Below are 12,778 nucleotides of genomic sequence, written 5' to 3'. Positions count from 1 at the left end.
TAAACAAAGTGCTGAGAATGGAGCTTCATTAATGCTTATTACACCTTAGTTAAATGAATGGCAGTTTTCTGCACTCATCCTGGCAACCTGCCCAAACATCTGGACAGGGATGGGCAGGCCTGGCCCTCCAGACCCACGAGGAGCATTTGCGACAGCTAATGCTTGGAGCCTCAGGGTCCCCGGGGATGGACGTTGCCAATCCGGCTGTCTCCCAGGCTCGATTTACTTCCACAACACCTGCCTCCCAGAAGCAAGCTGCCTCTCCAGCCCAGGCCAGTGGAGCGTGGGAAATCACAACATGGAAGATGCCACGGTCACTGAGAGGAAATGACAAACATAGCAGGGAGCCCCAGGAGTCCCTGTGAGATTGCCACTTGAGGATAGCGACTTCCAGGGCTGAGTGATGGCATTAAACATGCAGAGCTCTTGGGGTCATCATGAGGGATGACAGTCCAGTGGTTAATCCAAGCTGGGGTGTCCCCAAAGCCCTCTGTCCCTGTGTGAGGCAACCTGGCTTAGGTCTAGACACCTGGGTGGACTTTGAATTTTTATGACCCCCTCTGCCCTGAACACCTTAGTACTGATAAAGCCAATTCTGCAGCAGCCAGAACATTCTTTCATGTGGTCTCTGGTACAGACCTCTTAGGATCTTAGGCAAGCCTCATGAAGCAACACAAGAGGCATGGGTCAAGGCTCAGATGTCCTGCTGAGGTGACTTCTGAGAGATCCAAAGAAGATGAGTCCCTTTCATTTATCCAGTCATTATCTCACTAGGCAGGCAAACGAAGTATAAGAGGAATTGCTAAATGGTCTTATCAATAAAAAAAAACCCAGAGCCAGATAGTTGGGTCAAAGCTGAAAGATCACAGAAGCAGAAAGAAGCCATCCATGTTCTTAGCGCTTGGAAATCCTCAGCCAAAGAGACCTAGCTCCTGTCTACTCATGCCTCTTTGCCTTTCTGTTCTGCATCTCACTTCCTCTCTCTGCCCTGCTATATCATTTCCACTTCCTGCCCAGCTCTGTTACTTCCTGTCTGTACAGACCTCCAGACCTTTATGGTTAACTATTGTTAAAATTCAAGGCATGTGCCACCATGCCTGGCTCTGTTCCCCATGTGGCCTTGAAGTCTCAGGATCTGTGCCTCCAAATGCTAGGACAAAAGGCGTGTGCTACCACTGCCTGACTTCTATGTTTACTATAGTGGCTGGCTTTTTCCTCTCTTTCTTCAGATTATCAACTGTCTCTCTTTAGCTCTTTATTCTTTGGTAATTTCATACATGTAAACAGTGCATTACGGTCATACCCATTCCCCATTTCCTCCCCACAACTTGCCTTAATTTTCACCATCGACATCTTCCAATTCCATATCCTTTTTGTCTTCAGACACCTTTGTTTCTACTAAATGCCTGTCATACCCATTGGTGTGAGGTCACCCACTGGAGCACTGACAATATACCTGTGGCCATAACTCTAAAAAAAATAGACTATCCTTTTCAGCCTCAATCAACTGCCAACAGCTAGTGGTGGGACCTCAGGAAGCCCTTCCCTCTCCAGGATGGAATCTTGACTGGTCTGACCTCATATGGGCTTTGCACAGGTAACCATAGCTTCTGTGAGTTCCTGTGTATAAGAGGCATGGCATGTCTAGAAGTTATCATTTTGGAGCACACCTTCCCTTTCACTGGCTCTTATTTTTTTCCTTATAATTTTTCCTTTATTATCTCCCTGTTTTCATATCCATCACTCAGATGCTCTCTTCAGCTGGGTTGGACAGATGTCTCTCTTACCTGACACCATGTGTTCAGAGTTCTAAGGGAATAGATGTGTGCCCTGGCTGGTGGCTGCCTCCATTCTGGGTCTGGAGCCTCTCTTGCCCCAAATTTCTTGGTTAATCTCACCACCCCTAAGCTACGCAGGGCTCCTCTACAGCAGGACATACCCACACTACATCCTCCAGGCTTCACTCCCATTCCCAAGGTGCTTCATCTTACTATGTGTGACTAAATCAATGTGTGACTAAGTCAATCTATAATCCAACATTTGTAGAATATGTTTCTCTCTGTGTGATGACTTTGTGTTGTATATGAAGGAAGTTGTCACATCTGAAAAATGTGTGGATATTATCCTGTCATTTGGAAGGTTAGAGCCTCCAAGGTTGACATACCCATCCTTCTTTTGGGGTATCCTTCAAAGCATCCATTCGTTATCAGAAGTAAGTGAAGGGCACTGGGATGGACATCCACAGTGGTGATGAGTTCCTTGAACCGACTTGACTCCCACCAGAGAAAAACCTGGGCAGCAATCTGATATCTATTTGACAGTGAATGCCACAAACAGTCAACGATGTTGAGGTGTTATTAAGGAAAACAGTGGCAGCCTTCTATGACAAATGGATAGGGCAGCAGTTGGGAGAGACGCAACAGGGTGATGATGCTGGGCAAAGCCTGAGTCAGTGAAAGAAATTTGGAAAGATTCACCAGCAACTTAAGCTAAGGATGGTGGTTTGAGGGAGAACTGTCACCCATAGTCTCAAATATTTGAACACTTGGTCCCCAGTTGGTGATGCTGTTTGGGGAGATTTGGGAGGTGCAGCCTTGCTGGAGAACATATGTCACTGGGAGCTGGCTTTGAGAGTTCATAGCCTAGGCTTACTTCCACTCTGTCTGCCTGGCATTTGCTGTTGAAGACATGATCTCTCAGCTTCCTGCTCCAGTCCCTAGGTGCCCTGTCTCCCTGATCATGATGGACTCTCCCTTTAGAACTATAAGCCCAAATAAACTCTTCTGTAAGTTGCCGTGGACATGGTAAAAGAGACACTAAGTTAGCATGTCTCCCTTCTCAGTGTCCAGGCAATGGCTAGCCAGGGGAAAGAAGAAGGCCACTGTGCCACTTTCCTTCCCCATTTGATTTCTTTTTGAGGTAGTTGGTGGGGATGGAGGTGAGGATGAGAGAAAGAGAGCTAACTCCATCTGTCTTTGTTTAACATTAAGATGAAATGTCTTCCCACCATGGTAAGACATGCTGACTATCACACTTAATTGCAGGAATCTTCTTTAAGTTTTGCTTTCAACATGCCACCCCCATTTCACACCTGTGTACGGTGTGCTTCAAATCACTGATGCAAAGATGGAGGGCAGATTTGTAAAGGTAAGAAACTTCATACTAGGACTCCAGAGGTCCTTAGGGGAGGTCTGGAGACATCATTTCTCCAGCTTCAACCCATGAGAAAAGCATCTGTCAGTGAAGAGCCACAGATGACCATCAGCACACAACAGTCTCAGGCTCTGTCTGGAATTGGTGTTCCAGTCTGTTCAGTCCATAATCCCCCATGCTGTGTGGATGAGTTCCATTTTCTCCATCATCCAGAATAATAGTAGCTTCCACTGTGAGGTGCTTCCCAAGTCCTGTACAAACATACCCATATAAAGCAAAGCTGTAGCTCTAACATAGGTTGAGACACCAGAGCTCAGTCACCAAAATCATAGCAGCATCTGAGTTCAAATTTTCCTAAATTTCTAGTGAGCTGTGGTGGCATTTATTTCACATTTCATACCTTGTTTACATACTATAATTTTATTCTTTAAAACCGATACATCCTAATTACATAAATGTGTTGTGGGTACAATATGAACTTCCCATGTATGTGTACATTGTAGATGGCCATGTCAAAATGATGAACATGTTGATCACATCTGATATTTCTCATTTCCATTCTTCCTCTGATATTTATCAAGTGCCTAATATCTAAAATGGGTGCATCACAGAGTCCATCAAATCACTAACTGCAAGTTTTAAGAGGAGTGAGTCACTTCTCCATACCTGAGACTTTAGATTTCACAGGGCACCACCTGAGAAAATCAGCCATGGGGATGGGCAGGTGGCTCAGTGGATAAGATCATTTGCTCTGAAAATGGGAAGGACCAAGTTCAGATCCCTAGCATCCACATAAAAGCTGGGCAAAGCTGCATATATGCCTTTAACTATAGCATTAGGGGTGGAGTCATATGGACCCTGAGAGCTCCCTGGCCAGCCAGCTAAAGCAGTGAGGTCCAAGTAGAGCAGGAGACCTTGCTTCAAGGAAGAAGGTGAGTCACAATTAGTGAAGATACATGATAATTTGCTGTGGCCTTCACATGTGTGTGAATAGGTGTGTACATCCATTTACTCATGCTCATGTAACACACACACACAAACTAACACATACAACACACAACAAACACTCACAAAGAGAAAGGGGAGAAAAGCCACTCACGCACACTCCTTGATTCTAAAAATGTGGTCTGTGTCAGTACTCTACACTTGTTTAACTTGAAAGTCCTATATATAAGCATCAACATCTCAATATTAGAGATGTCTTCCCTTCAGGTCAAATTCAGTGGTATAGCAGAGGGAGATGCAGTACCCCAAGAGTATGTTACTGAGCCTTACTCAATTGTCAATCAGCCTATTGTACCACCAATGGGAGCCCCTCATCTTTCTGAAGGTCTGGACTATCACCCCTAACAGGAAAAAGCAATAACTGTTAATAAAGTAATATTGTCAGTGATAATGACAACTGTTAGTAATTAGTCACCACACACTGCTTTGAGGATGAAGGTCCTGGTGTCACAATGCTTTGCCATTGCTGGGCCCTCTGTGAATTAGGCAAGGGCAGATCTCAGCCTTGTCACATTGATTAAATCAACTTATTAATATAAAACAAAACCAGACACACAATGCCTGTTGGAAATTGCCATATATATTTACTTCGCATCATAGCCATTTCCATCTGTCGAGTGGGAAGCCAGTTATCTATCTCACATCTCATATCGAGATAATTTAATGTGGTCTATTTAATATTAGTATCTTGTTTTATGATTCATTTTCTAGTCAACTCTATTCAGACACATTATTTTCTAGAAGTAATAATTACAATGATTTGAATATAAAATACAGTATACGTGTATTGTGGGTTTCCTTCTAAGAGGCTGTCTTCCACTTGCGGGTTTAATTGCTGTCACTGGCTTGAATTTATAAGGCTACAATACTGGAAGGTGAAATCTCTGTGCATCCGCAGCCTCATACTTCAAAGGATTTAGAGTCTCGAGAAAGTCTACCTCTAAAAACAAATCATCGGGAGTTAATATACTGCCTCCCATCTGAACTTCCATCATGTCTCTAGATACAAAGGCCCATGTTCAAGGTAGAGGCTTCATATTAGATTCTGCTCTGAGGAAATCAACAGAGCAGGGATTACGATGCCAAAAGCTATGGGGTTTCCACAGCGCTGAAGGGGATTGTCTATGTAATCCAGCTGCCTTCCCTCATCAAAGCAAGGCTGCCTTTCAGAGTATCCTTACTAGGCAAATCTCCAGAATCCGCTTGACTGCTCAGAGGAGCAGGGAACTCATTACTTAATGTGGAAAGTCAGCCCATGACTGCTTAGGTCCCACTGTGTTGCCCTGTGAAGTGGAGGGAGTGTGACTTGGCAGTAGGGATCTGTGTGGGACCTGCCCTTGGACACTTACCTGGCTGCGTCATCTTCAGCAATTTGTCCCACTTTTCCAAACTGTGCCAAAGATCCCTTAATGGTAACATGAGGGGAATTTATTTCTCTAAGAAGGCTGGGAAAGTGAGACAAGAAGGTGAACATGAGGTTCCAGGGTGGCTTCACATGTACCAACCCAGTGTTACCTGCCCGCTCTCTACTCCCCATTCAGGTCCTCATGCTTGCCTAGCAAGAACTTCAAGGTCTGAGCTACATCCCCAACTCCAGTGACCTCTATTTTAATTTAGAAAGTAGGCCATTCATATGTATGGCTCACTTCTCTAAATTCCAGCTTTAGACCCTCAATCTACAGCTAGTATTGTAGGGCAGCCTTTTCAGAGGTGTCAATGGGCACACTATGCATCTTGGGGTGGTTGGAATCCCAGTGTAGCACATCCTCTGCTGGCTGAACAGGATGTCACACCTGGAAGAAAAATTATTCTTCTCCCTACAGCAGCTACCAACAGCCAATAGCTAGCTACTCATTTTGGGGTGGGACTTCATTAGAACCTCCCCACTCTATGATGGAAAGTCAGCTGGCTAGATCTTGTGTTGGTCTTATGCAGGCAACTACAGTTATTGTGAATTCATGAATGCAATAGCCCTGCCCCCCTGCCCTATCATGCCCAGAAGACATTATTTTCTATCTACCCTTCTTGACTGCTCCAAGAACTTCATGACTCAGTGAGGATGGTCAGCCTCTGACTGAACAAGTTCTATTGTTCAGAAACAGCCACTGTGAGTTGGAAGGAATGTAACTTGGACATCAGGAGATAATAAGTTCGAGCTTGCCTCTGCTGCTTATCTGCCATGTCATTTGGGACAAGTGGTGTTGTCATAGGACTCTATGTAATATTGGCATCCTTGCATTTTGGGTTTTGATCATAGACCTTCGTGTCTGATGGCCATGGACATGTGACTTAATGCCATTCAGTGTCCTCATCTTACCATAAAGATTATGGTGGGGCCTTCCTCACACAGCATGCACCAGTGCTTGACAGCTTCTAATCCATCACTGTCAACTTCCTTGTTGTTTGAATGTTCCCATTGCTGAGACCAAACGCCAGAGACAAGCTACTTCAATGAGGAAGGATGTGTTTTGTTGAGCAGTTTCCATTGCTGTGGATCTGAAATGGCAGCTCCTATGTCCCATTTGAATTAGATGCTGAGGAGATAAGAGAACATGGCAGGAAAGGAGCAAGTACAAGAAGAGGCAGTAAGTTTTGACAGTAAAGGATGGGGAAGGACATGCAGAGGAAGGTGCAGTAAGATCTGACATCACACAGTCCACATAGCCCAGCAGGAAGCATGAAGAAGAGAGGTGGAACCTCATGAACAGAGCTTCACTAATGGGAAGCTGGGCAGGATCTGTGGTAGGAGATCAGATGGAGACAGAAAGTGGAAAGGAAGGAAGAAGAAGCACCTTGGGTTCTGCTGTGAAGCCAAAAGAGGTAATGAAGGCTTCCATGGGAAAGATACAAGGAAAGTGGGGACCAAATTTTGTGGAAATCTCTCCAGCAAAGCTGTGGATAATGGATCAGAAGGGAATATGAATCCTATAGACCACTTTTATAAACCTGGAGGTCAAGAGTACCAGCATCAAAGCAAGTGTCTGTTTGGATGGGAAAAGAAGGCTCCACAGAAATGGCCGTGGTAGACTCCATAGAATTGACTCTGTATCAGCCAGTTGAAGTCATGCAAGAGTAACAAGCAATCCCCAAGTCATAGTTTTGCCAGGAACCTGTTTTGTGGTCAACTCAGGAGTCACAGAGAGTCAGTGGTTCTGCAGAACTGCCTCCTCATGGAGTGTTGTAGAAGAGGAAAGAGAAATTGCAGAGCCAAGCCAGGATTCTAGCATTTCCATGCAGTACACATCACCTCTGCTGACATGTGACTAGCCAAAGCAAGTCACATGATGAACAGTGATATCACTGTGGCAGGAGATGTTGGAGACAAAACATTCCCACAATGATTCATTCTGTGGTCACCTGCCTGCTTGGTTCCAAGTGACCTTTTCACTCATACAGGCACACACACCCCTTCACAAGAGAAGAAAGTTCCAAAGCCCTACTCAATCTCAAGATCCACCACCCCATAATAATCACAGGACCCAGCCATAGCGCTGTCTGACTCATATCCAGTGAGACAAAATCCAGGTTCATTGTAATTCAATGTTCCTATGCAAAAGCAGTGAGGTCCTTATTGAGAAGAGACAGCCAATGGCCTGGGCACTCAGTGGCCATAGGGATATAGAAGCCTTCTGAATAGAAGTGGTGACCTTCTACCCTGGAGCCTGGTGTATGGTTTTGTGTCCAGGTTCTCCTCTGTGGGAACATCTAAGACCATCTCTACTTACAGCTCCCAAGAGGGTGAAGTCAGATCCAAAGTGTGGAATGAGATGATGTCAATGGAGAATACACTTCCCTGGGACCATAGTAATCTATGTCTGAGGGCTGGGGATATACCCTTCCCTCTGATGTTGCATTGAATTCTGTTTGTGACTTTGAGCTTTCGTTTGGACATTGAGATGGCTTAAGAGCTCCATCCAATATCATTGTGGGTGCTGACAGGAATTTTGGGTGATGGGAATGGGATGCCAGTTTGGGAAGAGTTGCAAATCCACAGAAGGAAAGGATAGGCTGGTGTTGGGAGCTGGATGTATTATGTCCATTAGCAGCCAGTTAATTTGAAGCTTGAAAACTGGATGTATAGCAGTCGGGATGTGCCGGCTTTAATAGCTTGTCTCTCCCCCCGTCTGCCCAACTTTGACTGGACCTGTTGCTGAGTGATATGATTACCACGGTGTGCACCCTCTGGCATTATTTTGAAAAAGCGAATCCCTAATCCCTGCTTAATTTTATGAACTGTCAAAACGATTCTAAATATCTGCTCTGTTTGCATTTTCACCTCGGGACAGGAGTCCAGAGGTACAGATTGGGTGTACAAGAGTGGTCTGGAGGCAATTTTCATCTCTTAATGCCTGTAGCGGGAGAGGCTGGCTTGTCATAATCACCAGATCATCTCTAAAGATCACTGTGTTGTACCTGCAAATGGTTCTGCAGGAAAATGCAAAAGATACAGGAACTGAATTGATGAGAGGTGGGGAATGATTGCTCTTCCTAATCCCTGGTGGGGGTGGGGCATCTTACAAAGACAAACGCTGGTTGCTTCTGTTCTGTGCTCTTTGGAATGCAGGGTAGGAGAGGCCCACTTGCTAGCCCCTGGTGTTCTCCAACCTCTGAGGGAGGTACACCATGCTAGGACAGCAGAGCTGCCGCAGGTCATTTCAAAGCAGGTCCTGAAGAGGTGGGACTCCAGCCCAGCAAGGGTTAACAGAGTGTTGTCCCTTCAAAATGTGGGATTAGACAATGCAGAGAGAGGGAAGGCTGCAGCAATGTCTCTCTGAAAGGAGAGAACATTCCTCTCCTCCTACACTCAACCCCCACCTCCCCCTCCCTACAGTGGACTGGGAAGGAAGATCAAGAGGAGATGAGGATGTGAATGGTCCAAAGGGCATGCTGTCCCTGGCCTGACCTCCATGTATACATCTGAGGGAGGATGAAAGTCCACTGATGCCAAGAAAAAATGCCTCCAGCAGCTCTGGAGACAGAAAGACCGAGCCCTTGCCTGGCTACTTGGGATCCTGCTGTCTCTGCCTCTATCTCTGTCCCTGCCTCTCTGTCTCTCTATCTCTCTCTATCTCAATTTTTATGTAGCTCCAGCTCTGTCTCTCTCTCTCTGTCTCTCTCTGTCTCTCTGTCTCTGTCTCTGTCTCTGTCTGTCTGTCTCTCTCTCTCTCTCTCTCCCTTTCTCTCTCTCTCTCCCTCCTTCCCTCATTTATTTTCTTTCATATGTGTGCTTGCTTGTGTGTGCATGTGCATTTGTGCATGCATGGAGGCCAGAGGTCCACTTAGGTGTCTTCTCCAGTCACTCCCCATACACTGAACCTAACATTGACCCATTTGTCTACAGTGACTGCAGACAGACAGACGGACCCTCTGTCTCTGTAGTTTCTTAGTGCTGAGATTACAGGGGTGCAACTCTGCACCCAGCTTTTTACGTCAGTGCTGGGGAATCACACTTTGCTGCCTGAACAATCTCCGCTTTCCTCTTAGTCCTCACTATTGCTCAAAGATGGCATGAAAGAGGGGAGGGGGGCAGGGCCACTCTGGCTTCTTCATTGTCCTGCTTCTCCCAGCTCCTGGGAAGAGAAGGTGTACAATCGGGTAAGGGAAGGTTGTGTATCTGGAGAGAATTCCACCTTCTCCCCCAAAACAAAGCCTGTGATTTAAGAGTGAAAGAGTACTGCGAAACGTTCTAGACATGGAAACTGCTGATGACAGAGAAAACGGAGAAGTGATTAGAAATCCTACCTGTCCTTTGTGCTTAGGATGCCAAATATCAGGACTTGAGGGTCATTATTCTTTCTAAAGACTGATAGTGAGGTCTGAGTTCAATGTACTCAGACTTTAGTTTATGTACTTAGAAACTACTGCAGTAGGGCTGGAGAGATGCATCAGCAGGTATGAGCACTGGTTGCTCTCTTCCAGAGGATCTGGGTTCAATTCCCAGCATTTGCAACTCCATTTCCAAGGACCTGACACCCTCTTCTGGCCTCTGCAGACACCTAGCATGCACAGATATAGATGTGAACAAGGCAAAAAACAATTAAATATTACAGTAGGTTTCTAAAGAGTCATCTTTCATCCTACTCCTTAAAGAAAATCTGGCCCACCTGCAGTCCTGATGAGCCAAGTATTCCAAATTCAATCCTCCTCACAGGATTCCCTGAAGGGTGATAATCCTTGGGCAGGAAACACGGCGAGGTGGGCACATCTTCAGACTTGGGCTGATCCCTCAGGTTCCCACCCCCCCTCATTCCGCTTGGTGTTTTTATTTGCTTCATTTTGTTTTCATTTAAAATATCATTACATCATTTCCCCCATTCCCTTTCCTCCCTCCACCCTCTCCCATATTTCCCCCTTTTGGAATGCTTTGAATATGTCCAGTCTCTGACTGTTCACCAGCACTCTGTGGAGTGATTTTTGAGAGTAAAATTTCCCTGGGTGGAGGTAATGTTGGCGCCAAACAATCAGAAGTTAAGGGTTTTCAGAGAAAGTTGGTGGAATAAATGCTCTCACCCTTTGTGTTTTTAGGCCCTGCAATTTGTTGACTGCAGAACAGACCTTCCTCTGTGGATGCACTTTCACAGGAAGGACATTTTTGTGTCACTTTAACATGAGTGCAAATGTACAGCCACTGTTTTAAAGGCTGGATAATATCCATGGTGGTTACTTATAGCTGTTTTAAAATCTCGTCATTTACAAAAATGCTTTTAATACACAGTACTTTGCGCCAACAGTGTGGTTTAATGTTTTTTATTGACTAATAAAACATCTTAAATAACATTTAATATTTAGTCATGCTAATAACAGTTAACAGCTTACACATATTAAAGGAATAAATGACGTGAGTGTTCCCATAAACCAGATACCTGTAGTTGTCTTATATAACCCGGCTCCATTCTGAACAATACCTAAGGGGTAGTTTTTGTCTCCATGCAATAGATAAAGAAGAAAACCTTAGAGAGAGAAAGGAGTGATTAGGCTGTGGTCACACACCTAGTCAATGACAGAGGCAGAGCACATAGCCTGGGTCTTCAGTAATATTTACAGCGCCCATCTTAGCCAGACAAAAGAAAATAAATACCAGTCACTTGGAATTGATAGGGCCCTTCTAAGACAGGGCTTGCAAACTCTCCCTCTTGGTTCATAGAACAGATTACTGCTTTGAGGTCCAAACAGGTATTCTGGATAGTGAACACTTAGGTTTGCTATGAAATCCAAGGAGGAAAGATTAAAAACCCAAACAGTCTGTAGTGTGAGGAGAACACAAATTCTCTTTAGAAGAAGCCAAACTCTTTTTTCTCAAAGAAGGCATTTTTACATCATCACTTGGAAACATGTGTGTGAACTGGGGACTGCGGGAGATGCAGGGGGAACATATGGGCCTATTAATCATGAAATATTGATCACGGATTGAAACAGTGAAACAGGTTCCCTGACACATGGGTTTGGTTGGTTGGTCCAAAGTGTTCAGTCAAGTACCTTGGAGCCCTGTTAGCATTCATCCCCTTCCCTCCTTTTGTTAGCAGGTTGGTGCTCACCCAATGCACATATCTTCAGACTCATGAATTATTAATCAAAGGAGCTAAAAAGTCAATCCAATCTGGTTAGATAGAGTAGTTCTTATGACTTCCAAATTTTTAAATAATGAATGGTTCGTCACCTCCCCAGTGGATGCCAAGCAAGGTGACTGTCTAGAATCAAAACTCCCCCAGGGAACAGAAGCAACATGGTCATGAAAAAAGCCATTCTTAACAATAACAAGTCTATATTGTTGTATCACTGTGGCCACTCTCAAGAGAGATCATTCTGTGATGAGAAAGAGAGGCACCTTGAAAACTGAAGGTCTCTATGGGATCAAACAGGGCCAGAAAAGTTGTCTTGATAAGAGGACTACACTTCCACCAACACGCTGTTAAAAACAGTAATTAATACAGAAAGTCTGTATTATTTCTTGGGAAGAAAATCACACTTTTAAATACTTCTTACATTGGGGAACCCTCTGATCCATATTCATCATGGGCAGAAACTTCAGCACAGGAACACAGAGAAACCCTGTCTTGAAAACCAAAAACAACAACAACAACAAAATACAGAGGTGTGGAAGTACAAGGGAGAAAATTTGAGAAGAGGAGGATGGGATGAGAAGATATTAATGTGATTAAATGACATTAAATACATTTCAACTTAGTAAGGGCGAAAATACATGGTGTACTAGGTATTGTCCTGATGATAGTAAACAGGGGGATTCTAAGCCAAGGGAAAGTTGTTTGGTAAAGACAGAAAGACAAACCTTGGAGTCACTGGCTATATCAGGATGGGAAAACAGTAGAGAAAATGGTGGAAATAGGATTAAAGAAATAAATGGAATTATCAAGTACAAATGAGTAGCAGGTTCATTGGTCAAGACACACTGGTCCCCAGTCAAAACTTGTTTGTAGTTTTATCACTAGTTTATTATTTTACTTGTATGAGTGACTTGGCTGCATGTATGTCTGCATGCATGTCTGTCACATGTGTGTCTGGTGCCTGAGGAAACCAGAAGAGACCATTGGGTCCCTTGGTACTGGAGATGGTTGCCAGCCACCATACAGGTGCTGGGATTGAATCCAGGCCCTCTAGAAGA

Source organism: Onychomys torridus, chromosome 14, assembly GCF_903995425.1.
Source record: "Onychomys torridus chromosome 14, mOncTor1.1, whole genome shotgun sequence".
NCBI classification, from domain to species: Eukaryota; Metazoa; Chordata; class Mammalia; order Rodentia; family Cricetidae; genus Onychomys; species Onychomys torridus.
This window is presented reverse-complemented; position numbering follows the sequence as displayed.